We start from the raw sequence: 21,975 nt of genomic DNA, 5'->3' as shown, positions 1-21,975 counted from the left end.
TAAATCCATGCATGCATACATGCTTCAATGCAATAAAACAACCCATGTAGTTGACATGAAACATTTGGCAGTAAGACATGCACTGCCTACAGGATTTTTCAAGTCTCCTTTGGGAGTGTTGGCTAACTGCAGAAGAATTTATTATCCCCGCAAAATCTCTTATTGATGAATTTTAATTAAAAGCATTTTGATGTGCTCTGTAGTTCCTTTAGATAATATGTGCATTCCCAACTCCTAACTAAATTGGTAAGAAATCACAGAAAACAGTCTGAAATCATATTCCCATCCTCATGTACTGGTTATATATTGTTACATAATGAATTAATACAAAACATAGTGGGGGCTTCCCTGGTGGTACAGTGGTTAACAATCCGCCTGTCAATGCAGAGGACACGGGTTCAAACCCTGGTCCGGGTAGATCCCACATGCCACGGAGCAACTAAGCCTATGTGTCACAACTACTGAGCCTGCACTCTGGAGCCCGCGAGCCACAACTACTGAGCCCATGCACCATAACTACTGAAGCCCATGCACCTAGATCCCATGCTCCTCAACAAAAGAAGCCACCACAATGACAAGCCTGCACACCACAACAAAGAGTAACCCCCGCAACTATAGAAAGCCCACACACAGCAAAGAAGACCCAATGCGGCCGAAAATAAATAAATAAAAATAAATAAATAAATTTATTAAAAATCATAATGGCTTAAAATAATAATATTTATTCTGTTCAGGCATCTATGAGTCCGTTGGGCACTTCTTGTTATCAGGTATGAACTCAACCATGTATCTGCGGTTAGCTATGGGTTATCTCAGCATCTCTGCTAACTGGCCAGTTCTGGCTTCTGCTGGGGCTCATTCACATGTCTGATGATTGACTTGCTGTCATCCTAGCATGACGGGTGACTAGGCCACCTATCTTACATCCTTGAATAGGCTGCTTTTGTTTTTTATTCTAGTATGGCAGGAATACAAGAGGGAAACAAGAAGCACATAGGTTTCCTGAGACCTAGGCTTGGAAGTGGCACAAAGCTGCATGTTATTGGCCAGATTAAGTCACAAGTCCAGCCCAAAGTCAAGGGTGGGAAAAGAGAACCATCTTTTGATGGAAACAGCTACCAACTCACATTAAACAGGGTATTCATACAGGGAGGAGTGAAGCATTGGAAGTGTTTCTGCAATCAGTCTGTAACACACCATTTGTATAAATTTTGCTCTCCCCTTGGGATAAGTAAATAAAATATCAATCCTAGAGAAGCAGTTTAATCCAAATGATGTTTAAGACCACAAGGGTGACACAGAAATGAAAAAGAAAATGAACACTAACATTTTTGATTGCCTACTTTGTATGAGGTACAGGGTGTGCTCAGCACATTTATTAGGTCATAAGATACTCACTATAAAGCCCCCCCCCCCCAAAAAGATATTATCCCCATTATTTCTCAGATGAAGAAACTGAAGTAAGAGAGTTTAAATTTCTCAATGTCACATTACAAGTAAGTGGCTGAACCATGATTCCAATCCCGTTCCAAAATTCATGTTCTTTAGTTAACCCATAACTGCCATTGAAGTGCTGCTTTTCTATCTTTTTGGTTGTCTATTTAATTCCTCAACAGTACAATAAGCCTTAGAAGACAGAGACCTTGCATCCTTTCAATCAACCACTACTTCTAACAGAATGATGCTATTGGTTTACAAGTTTGAATATGTTCAAATGTCTTATTGTTAAAAGACAAAAATCTCAATGAGTTGGACTTTGTCTACATAGAAAATAGAAGTCTGTGTCAATAGTACTAAAAAAAATATTGAAATCTTCTTGGAATCAGCAAGGACACAATAATAATATTTTTTTCTCATGATTATAGTTCCAAAGCCCATTAACTCCCCTACAAGTTCCATGAAATAAAAGCAAAGACAGTAACCAGGAGGGGTGGGGGACTGCAGGCTTTCACATTAATCCCATACTGAATACTTCTGTAATAAGAAAGTGAATAAAAAATATGTTTCCATCAAGTAATCCTATCCACAAAAGACAGATCTTTTCAATGCGGTCCCCAGGAGGATGAAGTAGCTGTAGGGAATCTCTGCTATTCCTGCTTTTTCCCCCTTTTGTTCAAGAGGCAGAAACAAATCTTCCCAAAATGAGCCCTTTAAATATGAAACGATCACCAGAGGCTAATTGAAACAACAGACAACTGAAACAAATTATGCATTCTTCCCTTAGATAAGAAACTTAAATGATAAATCCTTCAAGACTAGAAAGTGTGAAATAAATTGAAATGCAATTAAGTGTCAGAATTAATAACATTTCCAAGTTATTTCTTATAGAATCTCTTGAAATGCTTTGAGGTTTTGGGAACTTTGTATTTATCTCAATCAAGCTTATCTCAAGTTTTGTTTAAAAAAAAAGAAACAAGTTTTATTTAAAAGAAAAAGGTGGACCTAAAGATCCACTTCCTTAGTCTCTACCTGAAAATGCAAGCTTTAAAAATTTTTTTTGCTTTGTTTTTTTTCCACCCTCTCCACTCTTCCTCAACCAGCATTTGATTAAACAGCAGGAAGCCTGGACAGCATGACTTGTTTCAAATCATCAAGTCAGCTGTGTCTTCCTTGGTTATTACTTTGTAAAGTTTATTGAAACAGATAATTATATTGAGTTTAGTCTTATGCTGGAAATTGTACAAAGATGATAATCTTGTGAGGACAATCGCCTCCAAAAGCTGAGGGACTGCTGCTGTTGATGAATTCAATCTGAATGACTATCAGCATGATTTGTTTGGCTGACAAATTTTTTATTAGATAAGCCTGTGAGTGGTTAAAATGACCTAGTTCATCCAAGGACGGGAATCTGTGATAGGACCTAGTGAGGTAAATTATAAATTTATTCTCCGTGTCCTATTCAGCAGGTTAATCGTTACCTAACATAAATGGACACTGAATAAATAAACTAATTTCCCTACCATTTAAGAAAGCATCAGAGCTAATGAATGGTGTAAAGTGCCAAAGTCTTCTTAGACAATTCAAGCTATGTTTCTTTTATGAAATTTTGGTTTGGACAGGACATACACTGAGACAAATGAAACTTAACTGTGTAGATGCCAAAAGCTCTGTGGAACAAAATAAATAATTATAAAAGGAAGACATGTCATCCAATGTCAGAGTCTAAAAATCACTGCCATTACTATAATGACCAAAAAACTATGTAAAAGAATTCATTAAAAAATGAGAGTACTCATATTCCCAAATTTCAGTGAAATTAAATGAACTTCTTTCTTTGAGGAGGACTTAAATATATTGTGTGTTTTGGGTTTTACTTATCACAAATTAAAGTGCCTCTGATCCCAAGGCTACTTAATAGGAATCTAATTATCTAAAAATACTAGAAGAAATAAAGAAAGGCCATATAAAAAGGAAAGAGTTTAATTTAGGGCTGGAAGCAAAGAATGTAGACTTCAAGATCTATACTCAAGGGAATTCCTGTATTTCCATGCAAACATTAGGCAAGAGTTCTTTTGAGATAAAAGCTATGACTTTCTATGAACTAGTGTCATGTCACACTATGTGTAAATCCACCAAATTAATGTCATGATAAAGCTGTATAACCTCAAAGGAATTATATAAATAAACACTATCATTCAGAAATGTACTTCCCTTATGCATTAGTCAAGATCAAATCCTGTGGTTGGAAAAATCAGTTATTTTCCATGTTATAAAAACTTGGATTACATTTTTTTCCTAAATCATACTATTAGGAAATGTCTGAGTGGGTCTGTCTGGATTGTTGATCATATATTAAACCATCCTGACTTCCTTGTATGCATTGTCTAGACAATATTATAAATTCCCCAAGAGCAGGTACAGTATATCATTGCAAGTTGAAATTCTAGGCCCTCCTGCAAATGTTTAAAGAAAAGAGCCTTTCTTAATTACAAAGTAAGCAAATGTCCCATTGGCATATCTCATTTCATGCTTTCCCCCTCCCGAGGCCTCCTTCCCCTTTACCACCATCATATACTCTCATGTAGGGGATGCTTAAGCAAGTTTTATCTGTGGCCCATGTCTGCCTTATACTTTAATAAGCCATTCTTACTATTACAGAAAATCAGAAAGAAAAGAACAACTGAGAATTGAAACCTTTACATTATGACTTCAGCTAATATTTATTAAAACGTTATGATGACTGCATGTAAAGTCTAGTGATAATCAAATAAGACGTGTAATTTTCTTAAAAGTCTTTTTCCAGTTTTTCAATTTTCTTTTTTCTTTTCTTTTTTTTTTTTTTTTTTAAATATTTGAGTCCATCTGGGTGAAAGGTACAGGGGAACTCTGTATTCAGTTTCTGTGAGTTTTAAATTATTTCAAAATTAAAAACTAGAAACATTAAAAATAAAACAACCTTGCTGTGTGGCAGACATTGTGTTTGATAGTTATATAATATTATATCATTTAATTAAATTAAGGAAAAATAAATGTAATTATTTTCTATTCAGACGAATTGTGTGTGTGTGTGTGTGTGTGGTAGGGTCACACTTGAATTTCTAAGTATACTAGGCCACAAATTAAATGAAGAAATCTACAGATCTAAATCCATTCTAACAACAACCAGAGTTATACTCCAACATAATATCATCAATCAATCCAAAATTAGGGGATGTATTTCCATTCAAATCTATCTTATCCTGCTCAATATAGCACAGTTCTGTTCTAATCTATCATCAACTCCTCTTGATTTCAACTATTAAGACTTTTCAGATCCATCCATTTCCCCACCTTCTCTGTAGCTAACCCTTAGTCTGTTACCATCAACTTTGCCTGGAAATTGCCTCTGAACTGACCTCCACATGTTTTGTCTTTCTTCCCTCATAATCGCTGTCTCCTTCAGGACATTGTAAATTCCTTGAGGATTAAGGATTGAGATTATGTATTTGTTTTAGGTTGGGTTTCCCCAGAAACAGGCCCTGAGACAAGAATTTGAGTTTGAGGTGGTACATGGAAACACCAGCACGGGAACGGAAAAGCGAGATAGGGGAAGGATGAAAGCTGATAAAGGGTCCATACAACAATCTTTCTGTGGAGGGAGCAGTGTAGAGTATGTCCCAGAGCTACGTATGGGAGAGAAAAGTAGAGTGTTTGTTTTTTAAAGTTCATCCAGCATTTTCTCAGGGCTGCTCCTAAAAAGTGGGGGAGGGAGGGAATAACTCCCCATACTCCCGGCCTGCTGTTCAGTGGGCTGGGTGGTAGAAAGCCCTCAAGCAGCATCAAGCAGAGTTGTACAAGTTCTTGCAATAGGCTGCTGTGTGCAAAAGTTTTGCTGGTGAGAACTGAGGGGAGAAAGGCACGTCCACAGTAGTGTTTGCTCTCCTTGTATTTTTGCCCACTATCGTCTATTTAATATTATGCCTAACACAATGCATAGCATAGTAGGCAGGAAAAGAACACTTAACGCAAACTGTAATCTTTATATAAAAGTAGCTTAGAATACAGTAGAAAAAATAATCTCCTTGGCTTGCCACAATAACACAGACTTATTACATTGGCTCTGATCATTAATAGATACATTTCATGGCTCTGAAATAGCTAACGTTCATAAATTTCCCCCTTATTAAGAAGATAAACATTTTCCAAGATGGATGAGTTCAAGGTTTGTTTTTAAGCATGGAGTTTGTAAATAATATAAATAATATTTTCCTTAATATATCTCTTTCAACCTCAAGCATTATTGCTTTTAATCATACCTATTTTTGCCTACAGTTTTATATTGAAATGTGATTTTTGACAAAGAGCTGTGATGATAGGTTATCAGTTTCTCACAGGTAAGAACTGTATCTTGTTTCTTATAGCTGCAATGTCGTGTACAGACTAGGTGTCCAAATAAATGTGCTTCAGACTAAGTTGTTAGATGTGGCTAACTGCATATTTTTGGCTTGAATTGGAGTCAGTTAAATAGAAAGTATTTGTATCAGTCAAAGACACAAAGAAAAAACATAGTGGAAAACACTCATATTTCTCTTTCCAATCTTATTACTCTGTGATTGACTTCAGCAAAGTGCCAACTACTTTTTTTTCCCCCAAACACCTAAATACCTTTGCTTTTGAAATATATGTATCTAACTGAGCTGCTTATTTCTTCACAAAACCTCCTTCTATTCCTGACAGAATAAAAGAAGGGCTTCTGGGAGAATAGGAAAGTAATGTATAATTTGAAAAGAAAGTTCTGAATCATCCTGTCATCTGGGCACGTAACTGAGCCAATCCAACCAGAGAAATCTGCACTTTTGCCTCTGGTCTGGGATGGGCTCAAGTTGTATCCCATTAGGGTCTGTGGGGCAGGAAGAAGGACACGTGCTTTGTGGCATTTGGTTCTGTCTCTGACATGGTCTTCACTATTTAATGGTTTCATGGCTGTCCGTTTCCTGATCCCTAAGTGTCACCTTCTTATCTGTAAAAGGCACATTAATAACCATCTCAAGGTGTTGCTCTGAGGGAAAGTGGGAAAATGCATGAACATTCACAAAGCATCAGAATTGTGTCTAGTACATAAGAGATAACTGATACACATCAACATTTCCCTTCTCTTCACTTCCTGAGGTTGTGACAGTGTATTTCCAAATAACCTTGCATCTATCCTAAATCGTATTCTTATTTGCTTACTCCTGCAATTTCACCTCAAATCCTCCAATAGTGGTCCTTTAAGACCATGACTCATCCACCTATATCTCACCTCAGCTTTTTTAGAAAATGCCTTAGAAGTTGCTGCCTGTCTGACCTCACAGGAGCCTGCTAGAGAAGGCTTCATTCTTTCTCCTTCACTTTTCTCTTGGGGAAGGCATCATGAATCCACTCGTTGCTTGGGAGTGAACTCAACTTGAATCATTGTATTTTTGAGTACAGGGTTTCTTTTTTTTTTTTTTTTTGAGTCCAGGGTTTCTTTAGCTGGATAAAGAGCGTTGGCAGCTGCTAGCAAAACTCCCTTTTGGTTTCGTTGACTCTGTTTACCCATGTGACCCATAGTTCAGCTACGGGCCATGCTTTGTTTTGTTTTTAAATACCCAGTTCCATATCATACATTCTATAGAAAAATGTTCTTCTGGACATTTATGGCAAAGATTTCTTTCTTTTTCCTTAAATTTATTCATTTATTTTTGGCTGCCTTGGCTCTTCGTTGCTGCGCGCGGGCTTTCTCTAGTTGCAGTGAGCGGGGGCTGCTCTTCATTGCAGTGTGCGGGCTTTTCATTGCGGTGGCTTCTCTTCTTGCGGAGCACGGGCTCTAGGCCTGTGGGCTTCAGTAGCTGCAGCATGTGGGCTCAGTAGTTGAGGCGTGCAGGCTCTAGAGCGCAGGCTCTGTAGTTGTGGCGCATGGGCTTAGTTGCTCCACGGCACGTGGGATCTTCCCAGACCAGGGCTCGAACCCGTTTCCCCTGGGTTGGCAGGCGGATTCTTAACCACTGCGCCACCAGGGAAGTCCCATATGACAAAGATTTCTGACTATCAATAAACTCTTGATCTCTCTTTTATCTTTTACCGAATTAGCTGTCTCTTCTCTCTTTGTGTCAGTGTAAAATCAGAAGTCAACCCTCTTTCTGTGAATTCTCACTGCAATAACTCCCTACTCAGTTGCCTTTGGGTCTTACAGACTTTACTTAAGATTTGGCATATTTGAGGGATTACACATTACCATCTGACTTGCTCCTCTCTCCCCTTAAATACTTTACATTTCTTAACTGGCCAGGTTATCCACATTTCTGCTTCTCAGGAAACACAATTCTCAGATCTTCTTATGCAGATAAGTTTAGCTTTGCACCATCCATGGCCTGGGGTGCCATTTACATATGTAAGATTCATTAAGGAGTTCTAAAAACCATGGATCACTTTCTCCAACTTGAGAAGTAAATGCAGGTTTTTATGGATTAAAGCTTATATGATGTTACAGGTCCTTTTTAAGAAAAAGAATTTAAGAAATATTACTTTTGCAAAATTTTTAAAACACAGGAACATATGCACACCCTGTTATATCTCTATTCCAAGGGCCATGTAAGTGAGAGTCTCTAAAGCTTAAAATTTTTTAATTTCATGATAAGCCATCTTTGTCCAAGACCCACCCACTTTTTAGTTGAATAGAATAACTGGTAAAGGATCTGAAATTTCCAACTCATCCTATTCTTCGTCCAATAGTCTTCAGGAATAAGGAGAGGTTAGTCGTGTATTTATTTCGCTTTCGATTTTAATTGTTAAATTTGAAAAAAAAAAAAAACAACTATGGTCAATACTGTTTCTAAATTATTATTTTCTTTCTGAATATTTCCTTAGACCTTCATTCAATGACTTCAGCATCCTCAATTATGATAAAACGATTCAAAATTGGTCCTATGTCTTGGGCCAGCTCCTTGGAAATTCCCCTAAGTACCTTTTGAACTCTAAATCAAAGTACATATTTGAAATGACACGGCCTATAAACTGGTGCTCACTATAAGAATTTTGTAAATGCTTTCTTGTAGGAGCAGAAACATTTGAGAATCTGATCTTGACATTTCAGCAGACCTGGCCTTGCTCTTGCAATTTCGAGCTACTTTCCGATGAGCTCCAAAGTTTGCGGATAAAATAAAGTCTCCTGATGGACATGGATGGCACTGCTGTCCCTGATCTGTTGATGAGTTGTCTTAAAAATTTAGCTGAGATATTTCAGTGGCCTTATCCTTTTACAGAAGAATTAATAGTCAATCATTCAGCTCCAGATTAAATGCCTCTGATTTCACAATCACCATTACTCTGCCAACCTCCTGGTCTACCTAGACCTCTAAAATCAAAACAGATATTCCTTCCTTTTATTACCTGCCCTAGGGCGCATTAGGGAGCCTACTGTAAAGTAATTAACACTGCACTGGGAATCAGACACCTCCTGGTTCTACTACTTTCTCCTAGGAGAATTTAGGCTGGTGCCTCCATTTTTTAATTAGGCCAAATGTAAATAATATTAACTCTATAAACCTAAACTAATTACTATGGGAATCAAATTAGATAATTTATAAAGGCAATTTTAAATATCAGTGATCTAATATAGCATGGAGATTTTCTTTTTATTTTATTCTTATTATTTTTAAATAGTTAATGCCAGAGATTATTAAAAATTGAAGAAAAAAAAAAGGATATATTTTAAAAAGTAAGTATCTCATCCTATCTGTTCCATGTTCTCCAGCCACATTATTCTCCTATCCTATATGTAGTGGTTGGGGTTCTCCAAAAAACAGAATCAATAGGACATGTGGGTAAGTAGATAATAGATAGATAGATAGACAGATACAGAGATAGACAGATACAGAGAGATAATGAAAAAGAGATTTCTTTTAAAGAATTGTATCACATGATTATAGGGACTGGCAAGTCTGAAATCTGCCAGGCAGACCAAAGCACTGGAAATTCCTGCAAGAGTTAGTGTTATAGTCTCAAGTTGGAGGTGATCAAGAGGCAGGATTTCTCCCTTTTTGGAGAACCTCAATTTTTTCCTCATAATTATTTCAACTGATTGAATGATGCCCACCCACATTATGAAGAGTAATCTGCTTTACTCAGTTTACTGAGTTAAATATTAATCATGTATAAAAAAGTATCTTCATAGCAACACCTAAACTGGTGTTTGACCAAAAAACTGGGTATCATAGATTAGTCAAGTTAACATAAAATTGTCACACCATAGAACACTTTTTTAAACAAACTTTAAATTTTAGAATACTTTTAGATTTATAAAATATTGTAAAGAGAGTATAGAGAGTTCCCATATATTTTATATTCAGATTTCCCTATTATTAACATCTTGAATTTGTAGGGTACATTTGTCACAATTAACAAACCAATATTGACACATTATTGTTCAATAAAGCCCATACTTTGTTCAGATTTCTTTAGTTTTATCTATGTCCCTTTTCTGTTCCAAGATTCCATCCAAGATGCCACATTGCATTTAATCATCACGTCTCCTTCAGCTCCTCTTTGCTGTGACAGTTTCTCAGACTTCCCTTGTTTTTGATAATATTGACAGTTTGAGAAGAACTGGTTAGGTATAAGTTTAGGGGAAAAAAACCCACAACAATAAAGTGTCATTCTCATCATATTATATCAAGGGTACATATTTATTACGTGACTTATCACTGTTGATATTATGTATTACCTGACTGAAGTAATACATAATTGCTTTTGATTTTTTTTATTGTCCTTGGAGAGCTACTCTATAAATATAAATGTTAATGTGTATGTATACATATGTGTGTTTTAAAATATATACATTCAAATGCATTATGTGTATATACAGGTTTATATTTGTATATTATTTTACTTACTCTGTAATGGAGACCATGCTATGGAACCATATACAGAGAAGGAAATTGTCATTCTCAAATGATGCATAATATTCCATTATATAGATGGACTAATTTTTTTAACTTTCCTCTATTGAAAGATATTTACCTTGTTTTTGTTTTTTAACTCTTAGAAACAGTGCTACATTGAATATCTTTGTATTGAGCTCATGGTGGAGAAAATCCATAAGGTAAATTCTGAGAAATGGAATCCTACAACAAATGTGTGCATTTTTTATTTGATAGGTATGGCAAAATTGAACTCTTTAAAGGTTGTAACAATTTATATTCACTGTGTCTGTTTTTTCATACATTTGCACACAAGTATATTATCAAATCTTTTTATATTTTCCAACCTGATAAGTAAAAATATATTTAATCATAGTTTAAATTTGTTCTTCTTACTAGTAAAGGCAAGTATCTTTTTATGCGTTTGAAAGACATCTGCGTTTCCTACTAAGAAATGTCCTGGTCTTTTGCCCATTTTTCAGTTGAATTGTTGATAATTTTCTCATTAATTGAATATAGAAAATCAGCACATTATAACATAATCTGCAAACATTCTCCAATGTGTCGATGTCTTACTTTTTAAGGTCTGTTTTTAAAGGTTATGCAGATTTTTTTTTGTATTTGAATTCTTAAAATAATTTTAAAATATTATCTGTGTTTTGCATTAAACTTTAAATAATCTTTGAATGTTTTCTCTTAGACTTTTATGAATTATTTTTTATAGTTAAAACTTTAATCAGACCAGAATTTATTTTGGAGTAAGGAATGGGGTAGGGGTTCGTTTTCTACCAGAGATGGCTGTATAATTGCTGTCCCTTTGTTGACTACTCCATCATTTCCCTACTGATGTGTAATGTCAATTTTATCATATCATTTTTAATTCTTCATTATGTTCCATAGTGTTTCTACCATGCAGGTGTTTTTTTTTGTTTTTTGTTTGATTGGCTATCATCACTTAAGCAGTTGCCTCATTTGTGAAAGCCTAGTTGGCTGTTTGTGATTTGTTGTTTCAATTTCTTAAGCTTCAATTTCTTAACCTTGAGGCATATACAGACTGAGGTTTTGGTTTGTTTACATAGGTACTAAGGCATTAGAACCACTTCAGTATGATGGCCTCCTTGTTTAATTAACACTAGTAAGAGGCTGTGCTGGGATGTGAACCCAGAAAGTTGAACTCCAGGGCTCACATTCTTAACTATGAAATGTTATGTATTAAATCTAGCTCCAGGGAAATAATATTAGCTGGGGACATATGAGGATCATATTTTTCTGTTCGGGTTGATATTGACTCTGTGCTTTTTGTCGTTGCTGCACTTGAAAGTGATGATAACAATGTCAATGAATGCAGCTTTATTATACAGATACTTAATGAGAAAACAGAAAGAAAGTTGTGCTAGATTATCCAGCAAATTATGTTTATATGGTTTCTATCAGAGATGGTTACTAATAGAGGGAAGTATATATTACATATATATATATACACACACATATATATTACGTATATTAAATATATATTACATATATATGTAAAAAGACAGTAAAATCTTTCAAGTCTGATACAGCAATCAGAAATCTCTCCTATCATTTTTCTTGTGTTAAGCTATTTAACGCATATGTTTTTCAACTTGTGGAAAGAAATTACATAGAATTTTTGAGCTTTTCCTTATGAGTATACTAGATGCAAAGAACTTTTCTTTCTTGGGTACTATAAATAGAAGGGTGAAATGATCACACACATATGCCCCAAATTGTCACTGGCTTCACCAAAAATGCAGTGAATTTACTCTCTTTTCATCACAGAAATATGACTATTTTAACAGTACTTTCATGCTTAAAAATACACAAAATAATTTTTAAACGACAAAATAAACGTTTTTTACATAAAACTGGAACTTTTCTTTGTTTCTCCGTTGATTAAATATCCTCCCAGAAACAAGTGGTTGCCTGTAAGGGTAAGAGCTTATCTGCAGTAGACAGAAGGATACACAGAATAGATTATGTGATTCTTTACAAAACGTCCCATACTGACTGCATCACAGCCGGAAAACTTTCATTTTGGCTTTATATAAATATTCTAAATGGCCAGCACTTGATTCTTCTTCTTCTTTTTTTTTAAGGAGCCCAATTATTCTTGGATAACATCTGTGCAAACTGTGAAGTAAGTAAATCAATCTTTGGAGCTTTTGGTAAAAGTTCAAGATCTTACAGTCAGCATGGTATATACACGGTTCTGTTCTTTGCTGTAACGTCCTTGTGCTCTGGTCCATTTTAAGCAATCTTGAAAATGTGGTTTCGGCCCACATTGGCTTTATGTCTTTTTTCTTTCAGCATCTATGTAAAATGAGCCCCTTATTTAGCAGATATCTTCTTGTATTCTGTGTTTCAGCTCAAGAAAAATAAAGGGCTTATCTATCATTAGAACTTTGGGGTATTGAGAGTAGATGAAAGGCCAACTGGCTCCAATTTTACCGCCTGTATCATTAAAATATATGCCAACTGTAGAGATTTTTTCCAGCAATTGCCTACTACTGGTTCACATACTGATCTGATATCTTAGAGACCTTCATGGCCGGGACTGCCAAGGCCTTCCACAGATGTATGCAACTTACACCAAGGATTACATCACCCGCCACTGAAGGGCAGCGACTTCCCTGATGAGACACAGACACCTGTACTTTTAATGGGGCACAGCAAGAATATGGAATAGGTATGGTTTTCAGTTTGAGAGTGCAGGAAATTAACTCAAGTTTAGAATAAATTTAGGCAATAAAAAGAAATTGATAGATACTGGGAGAAATAGTTATATATATATATATATATATTTGGGTGTTGTTTTCTAGATCTTAAAAGGAACCATTCTTTTAAAAAAACTAATGTCTAATCAAATTAAGAATGAGGAAAGCATTCTAACTTTCACATAAGAATGGATTCAGAGAGTAAAGAGAGAATGAGAGAGGGAGGAAGGAGGCCTGGAATTTTATCTCATACATTTGTTTATTCAAAAACACTTGTTGATTACTTCCCTCAAGCAGCATAATAAAATTTTCCTGGCACCACAGGGAGGCAAAGGTAAGAACTACCCAGATAATCCATCCCAAAGGTGAAAACCAGTTTACTTAGGAAACACAAGAACTATACTTTTCTAATTGCAAGTAATTCTTCTCTGGAGCTATTTTCCACCTTGTTTATAAGTGAATCGCCTTAGCTCTTAAGCTAGTGGATGATAAGTGTGCACTTTCAAAAAAATGTAATGTTTTTGCAGCGGTATAGAAGAGTTGTTTATTATTATTATTATTACTATTTAAAAAAAGAAAAAACATTAATTTGTGATCTGTAAGTAAACGCTATTGCTTGCCTCGAAACTGGCGAGCACAATTCTCTGTCCTTTTACAATGAGAAGTAGATTTACATTTTGTCTTTGAGGAAGTTTTTTAACGTCCTCGAACCTCACTTTTCTCATTTTCAATGTAAAGAAAAAGGAAAACCTCCGTGTAAAGTTGTTGTAAGAATTAAAATCATACTTGCAAGGCAGGAAGTGCAATTTAACATCCATCCATGGTCTCTCACGAAACGAGATATTCTCATCATCAGGAGACCTCATTGTAGTTTTAATTTGCATTTCTCTAATGATTAGCTATGTTGACCATCCTTTCATGTGTTTATTTGTAATCTATATATCTTCTTTGGAGAAATATCGATTTAGGTCTTCTGCCCATTTTTGGATAGGGTTTTTTGGTTTTGGATATTGAGCTGCATGAGTTGCTTGTAAATTTTGGAAATTAATCCTTTGTCAGTTGCTTCGTTGGCAAATATTTTCTCCCATTCTGAGGGTTGTCCTTGTCTAATTTATGGTTTCCTTTACTATGCAAAAGCTTTTAAGTTTCACTAGGTCCCATTTGTTTATTTATTTATTTTTCTTCCATTTCCCTAAGAGGTGGATCAAAAAGGATCTTGCTGTGATTTATGTCATAGAGTGTTCGGCCTATGTTTTCCTCTATGAGTTTTATAGTGTCTGGCCTTACATTTATGTCTTTAATCCATTTTGAGTTTATTTTTGTGTATGGCATTAGGGAGTGTTCTAATTTCATTCTTTTACATGTAGCTGTCCAGTTTTTCCAGCACCACTTATCGAAGAGGCTGTCTTTTCTCCATTGTACACTCTTGCCTCCTTTATCAAAACTAAGGTGACCATATGTGCTTGGGTTTATCTCTGGACTTTCTATCCTTTTCTATTGATCTATATTTCTGTTTTTGTGCCAGTACCATACTGTCTTGATTACTGTAGCCTTGCAGGATAGTGTGAAGTCTGGGAGCCTGATTCCTCCAGCTCCATTTTTCTTTCTCAAGATTGCTTTGGCTATTCGGGGTCTTTTGTGTTTCCATACAAATTGTGAAATTTTCTATTCTAGTTCTGTGAAAAATGCCAGTGGTAGTTTGATAGGGATTGCATTGAATCTGTAGATTGCTTTGGGTAGTATAGTCATTTTCACAATGTTGATTCTTGCAATCCAAGAACATGGTACATCTCTCCATCTGTTTGTATCGTCTTTACTTTCTTTCATCAGTATCTTATAGTTTTCTGCATACAGGTCTTTTGTCTCCCTAGGTAAGTTTATTCCTAGGTATTTTACTCTTTTTGTTGCAATGGTAAATGGGAGTGTTTCCTTAACTTCCCTTTCAGAGTTTTCATCATTAGTGTATAGGAATGCAAGAGATTTCTGTGCATTAATTTTGTATCCTGCTACTTTACCAAATTCATTGATTAGCTCTAATAGCTTTCTGGTAGCATCTTTAGGATTCTCTATATATACTATCATGTCATCTGCAAACAGTGACAGCTTTACTTCTTCTTTTCCCATTTGTATTCCTTTTATTTCTTTTTCTTCTCTGACTGCTGTGGCCAAAACTTCCAAAACTATGTTGAATAATAGTGGTGAGAGTGGGCAACCTTGTCTTGTTCCTGATCTTAGTGGAAATGGTTTCAGTTTTTCACCCTTGAGAACGATGTTGGCTGTGGGTTTGTCATATATGGCCTTTATTATGCTGAGGTAAGTTCCCTCTATGCCTACTTTCTGGAGGGTTTTTATCATAAATGGATGTTGAATTTTGTTGAAAGCTTTTTCTGAATCTATTGAGATGATCATATGGTTTTTCTCCTTCAATTTGTTAATATGGTTTATCACATTGATTGATTTGCGTATATTGAAGAATCCTTGCATTCCTGGGATAAACCTCACCTGATCACAGTGTATGATCCTTTTAATGTACTGTTGGATTCTGTTTGCTACTATTTTGTTGAGGATTTTTGCATCTATGTTCATCAGTGATATTGGCCTGTACTTTTCCTTTTTTTGTAACATATTTGTCAAGTTTTGGTATCTGGGTGATGGTGGCCTCGTAGAATGAGTTTGGGAGTGTTCCTCCTTCTGCTATATTTTGGAAGAGTTTGAGAAGGATAAGTGTTAGCTATTCTCTAAATGTTTGATAGAATTTGCCTGTGAAGCCATCTGGTCCTGGTCTATTGTTTCTTGGAAGATTTTTAATCACAGTTTCAATTTCAGTGCTTGTGATTGGTCTGTATATATTTTCTATTTCTTCCTGGTTCAGTCTCGGAAGGTTGTGCTTTTTTAAGAATTTGTCCATTTCTTCCAGGTTGTCCATTTTATTGGCATATAGTTGCTTGTAGTAATCTCTCATGATCCTTTGTATTTTTGCAATGTTAGTTTTTACTTCTCCTTTTTCATTTCTAATTCTATTGATTTGAGTCTTCTCCCTTTTTTTCTTGATGAGGCTGGCTAATGGTTTATCAATTTTGTTTATCTTCTCAAAGAACCAGCTTTTAGTTTTATTGAAATTTGTTATCATTTCTTTCATTTCTTTTTCAATTATTTCTGATCTGATCATTATGATTTCTTTCCTTCTGCTAACTTTGGTGTGTTTTTATTCTTCTTTCTCTAATTGCTTTAGGTGTAATGTTAGGTTGTTTATTTGAGATGATTCTTGTTCCTTGAGGTTGGATTGTATTGCTATAAAGTTCTCTCTTAGAAATGCTTTTCCTGCAACCCATACGTTTTGGGTCGTCATGTATTCATTGTCATTTTTTTCTAGGTATTTTTTTTATTTCCTCTTTGATTTCTTCAGTGATCTCTTGTTATTTAGTAGTGTATTGTTTGAGATTTGCTACTCCAGCTTTCCTTTGATTTCCATTTGCATAGAATATCTTTTTCCATCCCCTCACTTTCAGTCTGTATGTGTCCCTAGGTCTGAAGTGGGTCTGTTGTAGACAGCATATATACAGCTCTTGTTTTTGTATCCATTCAGCCAGTCTATGTCTTTTGGTTGGAGTGTTTAATCCATTTACATTTAAGGTAATTATTGATATGTATGTTCCCATTACCATTTTCTTAATTGTTTTGGGTTTGTTATTGTTGGTCTTTTCCTTCTCTTGTTTTGGTTTTTTCTGCCTAGAGAAGTTCCTTTAGCATTTGTTGTAAAGCTGGTTTGGTGGTGCTTTACCTTTTGTTTTTCTGTAAAGGTTTTAATTTCTTCATCGAATCTGCATGAGATCCTTCCTGGGTAGAGTAACCTTGGTTGTAGATTTTTCCCTTCATCACTTTAAGTATGTCCTACCACTCCCTTCTGGCTTGCAGAGTTTCTGCTGAAACATCAGCTGTTAACCATGTGGGGATTCCCTTGTATGTTATTTCTTGTTTTTCCCTTGCTGCTTTTAATATTTTTTCTTTGTATTTAATTTTTGATAGTTTGATTAATATGTGTCTTAGTGTGTTTCTCCTTGTATTTATCCTGTACTGTACTCTCTTTGCTTCCTAGACTTGTTTGGCTCTTTCCTTTCCCATATTAGGGAAGTTTTCAACTGTAATCTCTTCAAATATTTTCTCAGTCCTTTTCTTTTTCTCTTCTTCTTCTGGGACCCCTATAATTCGAATGTTTTTGCATTTAATGTTGCCCCAGAGGTCTCTGAAACTGTCCTCAATTCTTTTCATTTTTTTCTTTATTCTGCTCTGCAATAATTATTTCCACTATTTTATCTTCCAAGTCACTTATCCGTTCTTCTGCCTCAGTTATTCTGCTGTTGATTCCTTCTAGAGAATTTTTAATTCATTTATTGTGTTGTTCATCATTGTTTGTTTGCTCTTTAGTTCTTCTAGGTCCTTGTTAAACGTTTTTTTGCATTTTCTCCATTCTGTTTCCAAGATTTTGGATCATCTTTACTATCATTACTCAGAATTCTTTTTCAGGTAGACTGCTTATTTCCTCTTCATCTGTTTGCTCTGGTGGGTTTTTACCTTGTTCCTTACTCTGCTGTGTGCTTCTCTGTCTTCTCATTTTGCTTAACTTACTGTGTTTGGGGTCTCTTTTTCGCAGGCTGCAGGTTTGTAGTTCCCATTGTTTCTTGTGTCTGCCGCCAGTGGCTAAGTTGGTTCAGTGGATTTTGTAGACTTCCTGGTGGAGGGGACTGGTGCCTGTGTTCTGGTGAATGAGGCTGCATCTTGTCTTTCTGGTGGGCAGGACCGTGTCCAGTGGTGTGTTTTGGGGTGTCTGTGACCTTATTATGATTTTAGGCATCCTCTCTGCTAATGGGTGAGGTTGTGTTCCTGTCTTGCTAGTTGTTTGGAATAGGGTGTCCAGCACTGTAGCTTGCTGGTTGTTGAGTGGAGCTGGGTCTTAGCGTTGAGATGGAGATCTCTGGAAGTGCTTTTGCCTTTTGATAACGTGGAGGCAGGAGGTCTCTGCTGGACAAATATCCTGAACTTGGCTCTCCCACCTCAGAGGCACAGGCTTGACATCCGGCTGGAGCATCACGATCCTCTCAGACACACAGCTCAGAAGAAAAAGGAGAAAAAAGACAGTAAGAATAAAATAAAAGTTATTAAAATAAAAAATTAAAAAGTAATAAAAAAAAGATAGAAAGAAGAGAGCAACCAATCCTAAAAAAACAAATCCACCAATGATAACCAGTGCTAAAAACTATACTTAAAAGAAAAAAGGAAAAAAATGACAGACAGAACCCTAGGACAAATCGTAAACACAAAGCTATACAGACAAAATCACACAAAGAAGCATACACATACACACTCACAAAAAGAGAAAAAGGAAAATATATATATATATCTATATATTAAAAAAAGGAGGAAGAGAGCAACCAAATCAATAAACAAATCTACCAATGATAATAATCTCTAAATACTAAACTAAGATAAACATAAAACCAGAAACAAATTAGATGCAGAAAGCAAACCCCAAGTCTACAGTTGCTCCCAGAGTCCACCGCCTCCATTTTGGGATGATTTGTTGTCTATTCAGGTATTCTACAGATGAAGGTACATCAAGTTGATTGTGGAGATTTATTCCGCTGCTCCTGAGGCTGCTGGGAGAGATGTCCCTTCCTCTTCTTTGTTCGCACAGCTCCTGGGGCTCAGCTTTGGATTTGGCCCCGCCTCTGCATGTAGGTCGCCTGAGGGCGTCTGTTCTTCGCTCACACAGGACGGGGTTAAAGAAGCAGCTGCTTCGGGGGCTCTGGCTCACTCAGGCCGGGGGGAAGGAGGGGTACGGATGTGGGGCGAGCCTGCAGTGGCAGAGGCCAGTGTGGCGTTGCACCAGCCTGAGGCACGTGGTGTGTTCTTCTGGGGAAGTTGTCCCTGGATCACGGGACCCTGGCCATGGCGGGATACACCGGCTCCCGGGAGGGGAGGTGTGGATAGTGACCTGTGTTTGCACACAGGCTTCTTGGTGGCTGCAGCAGCAGCCTTAGCGTCTCATGCCCGTCTCTGGTGTCTGCACTGATAGCTGCAGCTCACGCCCGTCTCTGGAGCTCGTTTAGGCGGTGCTCTGAATCTCCACTCCTCGTGCACCTATGGGATGACTTTTAATATGTTCCAAAATATCCTGCAATGAACAATTGATTTGATAGAGGCCATCCAATTATATTTGTCTGGGGTAAATTTTCCCAATTTTCTAAGTGGTCGGCATAATAGCAGGGAGAAATATTCTATAATACAGTCAGTGGGAAGGATGTGTTTGGAATTTATAGCTATGCAATGAAAGTTTGTATGTTTAAGTGTGATTTCTCAAAGATGTTTGCATTTTAAAGTTGGAGATAAATTCTCACATTAAAAAGAAGCCTGATGTTCAATATCTACCTCATTTCTCTGTGGTCTATCACAGGCAGGCTCCCCAAGTTTCCTCTGAAGAAAGGAAGGCTAAATCATTGTGATCATTGGCTAAAGAGAATGTGTAATGATTCTTAATAACAGAATTTTGAAAAGCTCATAAGCATGATGATACATCTTACAAGTACAAAAGGACATTTCATTTCAATGGTATTTTTTCTCAGAAGTACAATTTTTCACTTCTCCGTTTTTAAGGAGTGTGAATTTCTAAATGATTACCATTAGAATGACTCAGAAATAAACAAAACTCAAATCTGAAAGTTACTTTTTCTTGATCTGACCAGTTTCTCCACATTTTGAATGTTCTCTCCCTGTTGAACTTCACGTTTTACTATTTATCTTTGTATTTTCCTATTCTTTATCAAATAACATATGTTGGGATCTTACAACATCATTGTTGGGTTGTTAAAATATCATCGAGGTTTAACATTAATGAAGCTCTTCCAGCTGTGACAATTGTCTTTGAAGTATTCTTTAAAAGTTGTTCCTTTCATCACAAAGGACAAAATTTCCCCATAATTACTAAAATTATTTACTCTTCTCTGTTTTTCCTATTGATTCGTCAGAAGAAAATGATTCGATGAAAATTTTATTCCTTTGTAGATCATCCTAATTTGTTTAACTTTCACTTTTGAGGATGAGCTTATTTTAAATCTTAAATATAATAAAAGATAAAGTTATCCTGGCTATTGGATAAGGCTGGATCCAGACAGAAGAGAATCCAAACATGTGACATTTTTGGTTCAGGAAATAGTCAATTGCCCTGTTCGTCATTCCTGTCTCTACTCTTGTATGCCTCAGAGGCCCAGCAATTAATTTTGAAGAGATGTTGAAATTTCACATAATTGCGGTTTCATTGTCCATCAGTCTTTCCTTTCTTTCTGTCCAGGGACCATTGCACATTCTCCCTTTCATCATCCTCTGCAGTGACCCAGGACCAAATGACTGATTATATTTTAGTGAGCTGGTCCCTGCATTTCTGGAGCCACTAAATTCTCCATTTAAATGGAAGACTCTTGCCCCATTTTTTATCTTCATTGTGCTGATGTGGGAGCCCTCTAAGTGTATCTTTTGAATAGTTTAGCATCCTCAGGAGTATGCCGAATTTCTGTAATGCTTCATATGTCATCTGCTCCTTTGTCACACACATGGCTCCAATTTTAGTACTTTATTTCTAGTTGGTCCAACAATTTAGTTTATTTTTCCCTGATTGTATCAATTTATTTTAAGTCTCCTATTTCTGTGTTTGGATTTCTACCCCTGTCATTCCCACACCCTTTGGTTTGTAACTTTGTTTTTCTATCAAAATATTTGATCTGATTCTTCCCTGTTCTTTTTATCCTCATCTGGGTTTCATCTTAATATTTCTTCTTTTTTTTTTTTTAGCCCTACAAAATATTTTCAATGCCCCATAAGCATCAGCTGGCTCTTTTTGAACTAGCCATTTTGAAGCAGGCTTTCAGGTTTTCAAATTACAGTAACTCCTTGTAAAAATTCATAGTCCTTGTAATGTAGGTTTGGACTGGGAAGGAAGACTGTGGTCAATTTAAGTTAGAGTCACTCTCTAGCAATGGCCACTCTTACATTCTGTCATACTAAAGGGTAATCTTCCTTACATGGACAGCAGTCTCAGGATGCTCACAAAATAGAAAAAAGAAGGAAAATCTGGGAAGAGGGAGAACATAGAGACCAGGAGCAGCTTGATCTCTCTTTAATAATTTTTGGACTCTGTCTTTCAATATCCTGGTCCGGGGTACTTTGACCCAGAGAAGATTAAAGAAATAGTATCATTCATTCTGGAATCAAATATAAGTCAGCTTAAGCTATATATAAAATGGAATAATGATATTGTTTGCTTGAATATAATTAATACAAATAATAGCATTCTTTAGCTGCTGCTGCTGATAATGATTTTACTTATTTATCTCTTATTGTGTATAAGTTTTAGCATGGAAACTGTCAACATATGAACAGAAAAGGATCAAATCAGAATTATTTATTGCATTCCACTTTCAGCTCCATCACTAATTCTCCTCACCTAGGGCTTTTAAGAACACAATCTATTTTTAAATATACTTTTAAAACACTCTAATATCTTAATTTTATATCACATGTATTTAGCAAATGTCTTTGTTCTTATATATACCATAAACTCTTAATTTTAAATTATTTGATTTGTTCCATTTTGGAACACATATAGCAATAAGAGATTTAAATGCAATTCAGATTAGAAAAAAAATGCATAGTCTCTCTCTGTCTGTCTGTCTTTCTCTCACACGCACATAGACATAGAGGCAAACTACCTACTCAGTTATAAGCAAAGTCAGAAGTTCTAATATATAGTATTCACTCAGTTAGCCTCACTACAAAAACGATCCCACATTCATTTGGAGCTTAGTATCAGATCCTATGGTATATGTTGGTGA

This window comes from Balaenoptera borealis (assembly GCF_965194805.1).
Source record: "Balaenoptera borealis genome assembly, chromosome: 3".
Taxonomy (NCBI): Eukaryota; Metazoa; Chordata; class Mammalia; order Artiodactyla; family Balaenopteridae; genus Balaenoptera; species Balaenoptera borealis.
The sequence above is the reverse complement of the archived record's forward strand: the minus strand, read 5'-3'. Positions refer to the sequence as shown.